The following is a 9756-nucleotide window of genomic DNA, read 5'->3' as shown; positions in this document are numbered from 1 at the left end:
TCAAGCCAGGATCTCTAGTGGCACAGCTAGCACTGCGATGCAGTGCCTTAAACCACTGCGCCACTCTGGAGGCCCAAGATCTGCTGTTTTTATGAGTGAGTTCATGTTTAAGTTTGTATTCAGCTCTGCGAGGGGGCAAAAGGGGGCTTAGCCCCCTCAGTTGAAACTTGTGCCACCTCAGTTTTAGTTTTATGTCCCTATATAAAAATAGCTAAAAATGATTGAGTGACTGGTTGGCACAAACGCTGCTCATCTGTGGTAGGCTACGTGAATAACGTAATACATCTCTGCCTGTAATATTTGATCTTGATTTATAAGGACGGGTTCAAGTTTATAGTTGAAGCTGCTTCACTCAACTCTGCCTCACGCCCCATCACTACAGAGTTTAGTTAGCTTCTTAGCTAGCTGTATAGCTGTAACCAGATAATCTGCCACTGCCATGATGGATATCAGAAATCAAACCACCGAGGCCACCGCCAAACCCAGCAGCGATGATGCTGCCGAGCCCCAGCAAGCTCTGCATGAAGAGCTTACCCCCTTCCCCAAGTGCCACTAGGATAATGGCTCCACAGCCCCTTCCACCTTTGCCCGTTCCTGACGATCTTGGAACATAGGAGCGAGCCCAGGTTAGCCTAGGATCCTACCTTAGTTGTATGTTTTCTGTCCAATAACTTTCATTTAATAGCAACTGGTTCATCGGAAGAAAGTGGCTGGAATACTGGGTTACTGCAGATTTGGCATTTTGGTTACCATGTTGAAAGTTCTGTATTGGGTCCAATGCTAACACAGACAATGCCTTCATCCAAGACAGGTATTCTAAGTGGAAGCATGCTATTGATTGAACCAAAGGATTCGCTCAGAACACGCATCAAGCAAGGAGCGTTTGAAATGCACTGCACTGTGGAAAGAAAAACAAGTTATGAGAACTGAGGTGTCAACACTTGTTAGTTTTTTTTATTTTTATGGTTTATTTAACCTTTATTTAACAAGGCAAGTCAGTTAAGAACAAATTCTTATTTACAATGACAGCCTACCAAAAGGCCACCTGCGGGGACGGACACATTTATTTTTGAAATATGGGACAAAACACACATCACGACAAGAGAGACCTAAGACAACAACATAGCATGGCATCAACACAACATGACAACAACATGGTAGCAACACAACATGGCAGCAGCATACCATGGTAGCAGCACAAAACATGGTACAAACATTATTGGGCACAGACAACAGCACGAAGGGCATGAAGGTAGAGACAACAATATATCACACAACTGTCAGTAAGAGTGTCCATGATTGAGTCTTTGAATGAAGATATTGAGATAAAACTATCCAGTTTGAGTATTTGTTGCAGCTCGTTCCAGTCGGTAGCTGCAGCGAACTGAAAAGACAAAAAGACTATGGTCTAAATACCCAGCCTGAAGCACTTTCTACTCCACCCATTCCAATGGTCCCCATGCAATACAGTGTAGACTTATAAATTACATATTGGTTTATAGATCAAAAACTATTCTATGTGCCGATGTAAAAGTGGTGTTGGGAGTACTCAGTGGGGTCTGTAGAATCTACAGTCATGGCCAAAAGTTTTGAGAATCACACAAATATTAATTTTCACAAAGTCTGCTGCCTCAGTTTGTATGATGGAAATTTGCATATACTCCAGAATGTTATGAAGAGTGATCAGATGAATTGCAATTAATTGCAAAGTCCCTCTTTGCCATGCAAATGAACTGAATCCCCCAAAAACATTTCCACTGCATTTCAGTCCTGACACAAAAGGACCAGCTGACATCATGTCAGTGATTCTCTCGTTAACATAGGTGTGAGTGTTGACAAGGACAAGGCTGGATATCACTCTGTCATGCAGACTGGAAGCTTCAAAAGGAGGGTGGTGCTTGGAATCATTGTTCTTCCTCTTTCGTCCATGGTTACCTGCAAGGAAACACGTGCCGTCATCATTGCTTTGCACAAAAAGGGCTTCACAGGCAAGGATATTGCTCCCAATAAGATTGCACCTAAATCAACCATTTATCGGATCATCAAGAACTTTAAGGAGAGCGGTTAAATTGTTGTGAAGAAGGCTTCAGGGTCCCCAAGAAAGTCAAGCAAGCGCCAGGACCGTCTCCTAAAGTTGATTCAGCTGTGGGATAGGGGTACCACCAGTACAGAGCTTGCTCGGGAATGGCAGCAGGCAGGTGTGAGTGCATCTGCACGCACAGTGAGGCAAAGACTTTTGGAGGATGGCCTGGTGTCAAGAAGGGCAGCAAAGAAGCCACTTCTCTCCAGGAAAAACATCAGGGACAGACTGATATTCTGCAAAAGGTACAGGGATTGGACTGCTGAGGACTGGGGTAAAGTCATTTTCTCTGATGAATCCCCTTTCCGATTGTTTGGGGCATCCGGAAAAAAGCTTGTCCGGAGAAGACAAGGTGAGTGCTACCATCAGTCCTGTGTCATGCCAACAGTAAAGCATCCTGAGACCATTCATGTGTGGGGTTGCTTCTCAGCCAAGGCAGTGGGCTCACTCACAATTTTGCTTAAGAACACAGCCATGAATAAAGAATGGTACCAACACATCCTCCGAGAGCAACTTCTCCCAACCATCCAGGAACAGTTTGGTGACAAACAATGCCTTTTCCAGCATGATGGAGCACCTTGCCATAAGGCAGAAGTGAAAACTAAGTGGCTCGGGGAACAAAACATCAATATTTTGGGTCCATGGCCAGGAAACTCCCCAGACCTTAATCCCATTGAGAACTTGTGGTCAATCCTCAAGAGGCAGGTGGACAAACCAAAACTCAAATTCTGACAAACTCCAAGCATTGATTATGCAAGAATGGGCTGCCATCAGTCAGGATGTGGCCCAGAAGTTAATTGACAACATGCCAGGGCGGATTGCAGAGGTCTTGAAAAAGAAGGGTCAACACTGCAAATATTGACTCTTTGCATCAACTTCATGTAATTGTCAATAAAAGCCTTTGACACTTATGAAATGCTTATAATTATACTTCAATATTCCATAGTAACATCTGACAAAAATATCTAAAGACACTGAATCAGCAAACTTTGTAAAAATTAATATTTGTGTCATTCTCAAAACTTTTGGCCACGACTGTATATATGGTGTGTAACGGTTGTCATCAGGAATAGAGGACCAAAACACAGCAGGAATGTGGATGCTCATCTTGTTATTTATTTTAAATCAAGAGAACACCAAAATAACAAAAATGAAGAACGCACGAACAACAAAACAGTCTTGTCACACTCACACAGGCAAAACAAGAAACAATCTCCCACAACACAAACCAAACAATTACCCATACTCTCAATCAGAGGCAACGAGAAAGCACCTGCCTCCAATTGAGAGTCCAACCCCCCCCCATTAACCTACACATAGAAATACCACAAACCAGAAAGAACATAGAAATACAAAACATAGAACATAGACCTAAACCCGGAAATAATAAATCAAACACCCTACTACATAAATCACCACCCCGAACCACATGAACAAAATACCCTCTGCCACGTCCTGACCAAACTACAATAACAAATAACCCTTATACTGGTCAGGACGTGACATGGTGTTATTTCATGGGGGACTGAGGTCTAAATACCCAGCACCACTTTCTACTCTACCCACTACATTCACTGCAATGCAATACATTCTAGGCCTATAAATTACATATTGGTTTATAGATCAAAAACTATTCTATGAGCCAATGTAAAAGTGGTGTTGGGAGTACTCAGTAGGGTCTGTAGAATCTATATATTGTGTTATTTCATGGGGGACTGAGGTTTAAATACCCGGCAACACTTTCTACTCCATTGGTCCCAATGCAATACATTGTATGCCTATACATTTCATATTGGCTTGTATAGAAAAATATATATTCTATGTGCAGAAATAAAAGTGTGGGTGGGAGTACTCAGTACGGTCTGTAGAAACCACCTTCAAATGGTCCGGTGATATCCATGGTCCTGAAGGCAATGCCTATATTCACACTAAACTATCAACACTCAAAAACAAACACATGGCAAAACTTTAAGTCAAAGCAAAAATGTAATTTATTTACAATTTAAATGTAATGAATATCAACCAGGCTATAGGTACAGTCATTTCAGTCACCAATTTTACAAAATGAGTCAGTTAAAATTCATGGTTCAAACACACTCTAGGATACATTCATTCATGTCAGTCCCCCATTTTATGAAATGTTTAGGCAAAAAATGTATGGTCTAACACACTCTATGATATCTACATTCAGTAATTTCAATCCCTCATTGAATAAATTAATGATATTAGTGATGGGCACCGATATGGAAAATCTATATATCGATATCAGTTGCCTTTTATCAGACCTCAGGATAAGACCCAGATGCAGACAGTTCGAAATATTAAATATTTAGTTACAAAAACGGAGCAGGCAAACGACAGGTCAAGGGCAGGCAGAGGTCAGTAATCCAGGGCAGGGCAGGCAGAATGGTCAAAACCGGGAGAACTATATAACAGGAACTAACGAGAAACAGGAGTACGGTAGGCTTGACGAGACAAGAAAAACTGGCAACAGACAAACAGAAAACACAGGTATAAATGCACAGGGGATAATGGGGGAAATGGGCGACACCTGAAGGGGGGTGGAGACAAGCGAAACAGATCAGGGTGTGACACCTTTTTCAGTTTGATATTGATATCATAGCGGTTTGTAGAAAATACATTGCAACTGTGTGAATGTTCACTTTTCTGTGAAGTCCAGACAACTGCTTGTGGATTGCCCATTGGGCCAGGTGTATTCTGGTGGCATAAACCTACCTAACCATTTTCATTAGAATGGGAAGCCCATCCACACCACACCCCATCCATAGTTGATGGTAAGCAGCCTGTTTTTGTTTTAGTGTTAGATTTTGTATGTTTTTTAAAGTATGCTGAGCAGCCTGTGAGAAGGGCTGTGAAAGGGCCTTCTGCATGCAGGAACAGTTATGTAGGCTTTATTACAGAATAGTGTAGGTTAACAGGAAGAATAAACCAATATCACAACATGCCTTGATCATATTGATATTAAATGGTATCAATATCATATCAAATTAGCAATATTGGTGCCCACCACGACGTTAAATAAATAACACATTTATATTTAAGTATCATTTCATTATTAGGCATATAGCATCATTCCAGAAGTCTGCTGTATCATTCAAGCTTAAAACCTTAACTTCTTTCAACTAAGTAATTTCCTCTCTGATAAGTCATGTAAAACAACATCTTGCATGCCATTGTGGAAAAGCGTATTCACATTGCCCTCTCATAACACTGCTTTAGAGAACAAGCACACAAGCACCACAACTGCTATTGTTTTTAAAAAGGCAGAGGCTACGGATACGACTTTTCTGGACCCTGTTTCTTGGTGGTGCAAATAGGCCTACCCGTGAGAACTTTTTAAAATATGTACCACTTCTTTCTGAATGGACACTTTCCCATTCATCACGAGTCAACATAAAGATACCATTATTTGGAGTGGTAAGCATGAGCCCGCCAAAATTTGCCTCACTTGACAAAACACTTCAGTGTATCGTCGCTTATTTTGATGTCAAACTCTCCAGTTACATGCTGCTCTCTGATTCAGTTTTCATAGAGCTTATGATTTCCTCATCTGATAAACCTCTACCACAACTTCCTGTCTGTAGTTGGTAGTATTCATTCCCAATATCTTTGGTATCTGAGATTCGATTGGGCTGCACCACTGACACTCTATCTACTGTATGAACTCTTGGCTACATCAGGATGAGAATCAGCAGCAGGTTCTTTATCCTCAAAAGTGAGTGTGCGTTTTACACATTAAGTTGGCAGTCTGAGGGTCTTCTCTGAGCAGTTGGCATACCCTCATTTAAACTCTCTACAGGCAATAGGTTTTGTACCTGATCCTCATTTGCATTCTCTGTTTGTATCAGGTATGAAGGTTATGACCCAGATGCAGACAATGCCACATGAACAGTGGTTTAATATTCCAACAGGGGCAGGCAATAGACAGGTCAAGGCAGGCAGGGGTCAGTAAACCAGAGGTGGGGTAACAGTACTGGACGGCAGGCCGGCTCAGGGTAGACAGAGGTCAAAAATCCAGAGGTGGGGCAAAGGTACAGGTCAGCAGGCAGGCTCAGGGGCAGGCGGAGTGGTCAGGCAGGCGGGCTCAGAGTCAGGTCAGGGTCAAAACCAGGAAGGCGAGGAAAAAGACAGACTGGGAAAAGCAGGAGCTGAGAACAAAAACGCTGGTTGACTTGACAAACAAGACGAACTGGCAACAGACAAACAGAGAACACAGGTATAAATACACAGGGGATAATGGGCTTGCTGGCCCCCCTACCTCTGCGGAAGCACAGTTCCCGCTCAGCCCAGTCAAAACTGTTCGCTGCTCTGGCACCCCAATGGTGGAACATGTTCCCTCACGACTCCAGGACAGCGGAGTCAATCACCACCTTTCGGAGACACCTGAAACCCCACCTCTTTAAGGAATACCTGGGATAGGATAAAGTAATCCTTCTAAACCCCCCCCCCCCAAAAAAGAGATAGATGTACTATTGTAAAGTGGTTGTTCCACTGGATATCATAAGGTGAATGCACCAATTTGTAAGTCGCTCTGGATAAGAGCGTCTGCTAAATGACGTAAATGTAAATGTAGGTTGGGCGACACCTGGAGGGGGGTGGAGCCAATCACAAAGACAGGTGAAACAGATCAGGGTGTGATAGATTGTAGTGTTTTCTTAAATTTCACCTTGTTGTCTCTAGCAATAGAATGTATAAATGTGTCACAGTCCGCTTTAAGGCTAAATCCATTTTTCAATGGATGTACTTGAACTTGACATGATTTTGAGTTGCATTGAAAATTGGCCCACATCGGAAGGTAGGCCAATAGAATCAAAGTGATACCAATTTGCACAGATATCACATGCTAAAATTGCTTGTTTACTGTTATTTGGTGTTTTATAGAAACACCATATTTACATTTCGCTGCATTTCTCCTCCCCACTCAGTGTTTGATTGGTGTTTTTGTATCAATTAGTTTGTCTTGACTGTGTTGCACTGACTTACATTTGTGCTGTCATCCTCATCTCCTATCTCATTACATTACCGTGATTGGGAGTCCCATAGGGCAGCACACAATTGGCCCAGCATCGTTAGGGTTTGGCCAGGGTAGGCCTCATTGTAAATAAAAATGTGTTCTTAACTGACTTGCATAGTTAAATAAAGGTTAAATAAAAAAAGAAACATATAGGTGACGGGCTATAAGGGTAGGTCAACTCAAGCTGTTCTTCAATCTGATTAACAAGACATTGAATGTTACCTCTATTCTTGTCCCACATATTCCTAAGATTTTTTGACACTAGTGACAATTGGTTTTCCAATTGGACATTGAAAAGTTTTTTTTGACAAATCAAAAATGATTTTTGGAAGAAGCCTTTCGCCTCCTGAAGTGCCACGGTGCACAGCCATTGGTTATGTCACACCCTGATCTGTTTCACCTGTTTTTGTGTGTGTCTCACTCCCCCTACAGGTGTCACTCATCTTCCCATTATCCCCTGTGTATTTATACCTGTGTTCTCTGTTTGTCTGTTGCCAGTTCGTCTTGTCTTTGTCAGGTCTTACCAGTGGTCTTTCCCGTCTTCCTCTTGCTCTAGTTCTGTTTCCTAGTTTTTCCCGGTTCTGACCATTCTGCCTGCCCTGACCCCGAGCCTGCCTGCTGTCCTGATTCTCACAAGCCTCTGCCTGCCCTTGTCCTGCCATTTGCTTGCCCCGTGTTTCTAATAAATAATCTGAGAACTATACTATCCTCCTCCCATGTCTGTATCTGGGTCATATCCTGAGTCGTGATTGTACGAACAGGCCATGATTGACCCAGCAGACTCTTACCAGCTCCGCTACACCGTCTCCTCCCAGGGAGCCACCATTGGAAGACACAAGGAGTTACCACTCATCGCCTTGGCTTTCGAGCCTCTCCAGGGGGCTACTATCTTCTCCAAGATGGACCTCCGGAAAGGGGGTGAGTGGAAGACTGCCTTTAACATGGCTAGCGGGCACTACGAATACCTGGTGATGTATTTCGGACTGACCAACGCTCCTGCTGTGTTCCAGGCCCTGGTCAATGACGTTCTCCAGGACATGTTGAACCGGTTCGTATTCATCTACCTTGATGACATCCTCGTGTTTTCCCACTCGGCTCAAGAACATGTCCTCCATGTCAGACAAGTCCTCCAGCGTCTTCTGGAGAACCAGCTGTACGTCAAAGCGGAAAAATGTGAATTCCATCGCTCCACCATCTGGGGTACATCATAGCTGCAGGCAACATCCAGATGGATCTTGAAAAGGTGAGAGTGGTGGTGGATTGGCCGCAACCCACCTCGAGTGCAGCTGCAACACTTCCTGGGGTTCGCCAATTTCTACCACCGGTTCTTCCGGGGCTACAACACTCGGGCTTCCCCCATGTCATCACTCACCTCTCCCAAGGTCCCATTTACATGGTCTCCAGCTGCATACCAGGCGTTCTTGGACCTCAAACACTAATTCACTACCGCCCCCATCCTAATCCGTCCCGGCAGTTTGTGGTGGAGGTCGACGCTTCGGACGTCGGAGTGGGAGCTGCCCTGTCCCAGCGTTCAGCCCAAGACCAAAAGCTGCATTCTTGCGCTTTCTTCTCTCATCGTCTCAACCCCACATAAAGGCACTAGTTAGAGGGGACGGAACACCCATTCATAGTATGGACAGATCACAAAAACCTGGAATATATCTGCACCTCGGGGGGGCGGCTAACGAGATGTTTGTCCCAGACTCTATCCATTCTCGGTTCTGGAATGGGCTCATTCCTCTCGACTGGCCTGCCAGCCTCGCTCCCATCGGAGCCTGGCCTTTTGTACGACAACGTTTTTGGTGGCCCACCTTGGTTACTGACATCTCCGCGTTTGTCGCCACCTGCACCGTGTGTGACCAGAATAAGACTCCTTTGCCAGCTCCAGCTGGCCTCCTTCAACCCCTTCCCGTCCCTGGTCACATATCCCTGGACTTTGTCACTGGTCTCCCCCATCTGATGGCAACACGGTTATCCTTACCGTGGTGGACCGGTTTTCCAAAGCCGCCCACTTCCCTCTCCCCAAGCTACCCTCAGCCAAGGAGGCGGCCCAGCTCATGGTGCAGCACATCTTCCGGATCCATGGACTTCCAGAGGACATGCTCTCCGACCCGGGTCCTTAGTTCTCGTCAGTTCTGGAGGGCGTTCTGCACGCTCATTGGGTCGTCGGCCAGCCTGTTCTCCGGGTTCCACCCTCAGTCTAACGGCCAGTCAGAGCGGGCCAATCAAGAACCGGAGATGACTCTTCGCTGCCTGGTCTTTGCCAATCCCACCACCTGGAGCCAGCTTTTGTGGGTAGAGTACGCCCACAACACCCTCCCTTGCTCAGCCACTGGTCTCTCGCCCCGCTCTTCCCGTTGCAAGAGGAAGGTAAGCATACCCTCAGCCCAGATGTTTGTCCACCGCTGTCGCTGTACCTGGAAGAGAGCCCGGTCGGCTCTTCTCAAGACCACCTCCAGGTATTGACGACAAGTGGACCGCCACCAGACCCTGGCCCCCCGTTATCATCTCGGGCAGAGGGTATGGCTGTCCAGTTGGGATCTGCCCCTCCAGGTAGAGTCCCGCAAACTGTCCCCCCCCCCCCCTCCCCCGTTTTATCAGCCCTTTCCCCATCTCCAAGATCCTTAGCCCCTCTGCTGTT

Source organism: Salmo salar, chromosome 09 (assembly GCF_965601325.2).
Source record: "Salmo salar chromosome 09, fSalSal1, whole genome shotgun sequence".
Lineage (NCBI taxonomy): Eukaryota > Metazoa > Chordata > Actinopteri > Salmoniformes > Salmonidae > Salmo > Salmo salar.
The sequence above is the reverse complement of the archived record's forward strand: the minus strand, read 5'-3'. Positions refer to the sequence as shown.